General features: G+C 47.1%; 1 protein-coding gene across 1 annotated transcript in view; it reads right to left on the bottom strand.

The window, feature by feature from the left end:
- The window catches only part of Myo3b (myosin IIIB), a 403,285-nt gene that overhangs the window by 396,700 nt on the left and 5,077 nt on the right, over nucleotides 1-1,508 (bottom strand). The window lies entirely within an intron of this gene.

Raw genomic sequence — 1,508 nt, 5'->3', positions numbered from 1 at the left:
GGGGGGGTGTGCGCTGGAGAGAGCTCTGTAGTTAAGAGCACTTGGCTTCTCTTCCAGAGGATGTAAGTTTGGTTCCCAGCACTCACGTTCATGACGGGAATGCAGGAGCCAGCAGATGGAGAGGAGAGCTGTGAGCTACTGACGTCCACAGACGACAATCATCTATACCATACACACCAACTCACAGCACTCAAAATTCCAGCGTGACTTGAGGAGAGGGACCTGAGACCCCACTGCTATCAAAAGAGCATTTATGGCAGTTGGTGGTGGCTGAGGGAGGGAGAATCACTCTGGATGGCCACACTTCATTAATTGGACTCGGGAGTTATTAATAATAACAAAAGAAAAAAGGCATGGCACTGGAAGAGAAATGGGGGATCTGAGGTGGGGGGGGACAGTGGTAGAGGAATGCAGTAAACATACATTGTATAAAAGTATGGGACTTTCAAGAATAAAAAATATCATTGTATTATTGCTGCTATTATTATTATTATTATTAATTTTAAGAAGCTTCCTCACTACGTGGCTTGGAGACTGCTCTCCCTTACCTCCTTTCTTCTGGGGATGACTGTAGCCAGCATAATGGCATAAGACCACCCAAAAGCAGTGATTATAATAAGAATAAGGAGATCCGCAGGCCTCTCTTTCCCTTCACTATCCTAACCATGACCATCTTAAAGATGTGACCCTCCATAAGCCTGTTGTTCCTCAGCATTGGTGGAAGCCTGGGGGACAGGAGGTGGGAAAGGTGGGCATGGGTACCTAGCCTATAGCAATCAGAAAGACTTCCGTCCTTTCCCTAAGCTTGGAATATGTCGTGGGACTCATTGCAGGCCAAACATTTTGTGCTACAGAGCAAAACTCTGCATTATCTCATCTGAGCCCACAGAGAAGAGTATGAGCACCCAGGGTCTAAGCAACAGGAGTCGTGCTCAGCCGAGGTTTGACTGTGGCTCCCACTTGAACACGGCTGCTCAGCACCACTCAGGGAGGATGATTGCAAACAGCCTCAAAGAATAGAAACTTTAAAATTCCTGAGTCCGGCAGCAGCAGAGCTGAGCCATGATGGGGCAAACCTATAATGCCAGCCCTTGGGAGGCAGAAGCAGAGGGTGGAAGGTTTGAGACCAGACTGAACTACATAGCGAGCTCCTTGCTAGCCTGAACCATATAACAAGACTCTGTCTCAGCAAGATCTGATAGAAAAGGGATGGGAAGGTTAGTGTCAAGAAGAGCACTTGCCTAGCAGTCACAAGGCCCTGGGTTCAATCCCCAGTGTCTCGCTCTTCCATTACATACATACACACACACACACACACACACACACAGAGGCGGTTAGGTGTAAAGAACAAACTGTTTACCCAGGAATCTAGTTAGATGGCAAATAATTTTACATACTTAGTACTCACATGGAATTGCATTAAAATTTCTAGCTGTTGGAAGGCAGAGGCAGGCAGATTTCTGAGTTCGAGGCCAGCCTAGTCTACAGAGTAAGTTCCAGGACAGCCA

This window comes from Mastomys coucha, unplaced genomic scaffold (genome assembly GCF_008632895.1).
Source record: "Mastomys coucha isolate ucsf_1 unplaced genomic scaffold, UCSF_Mcou_1 pScaffold15, whole genome shotgun sequence".
NCBI classification, from domain to species: Eukaryota; Metazoa; Chordata; class Mammalia; order Rodentia; family Muridae; genus Mastomys; species Mastomys coucha.
The sequence above is the reverse complement of the archived record's forward strand: the minus strand, read 5'-3'. Positions and strand labels throughout refer to the sequence as shown.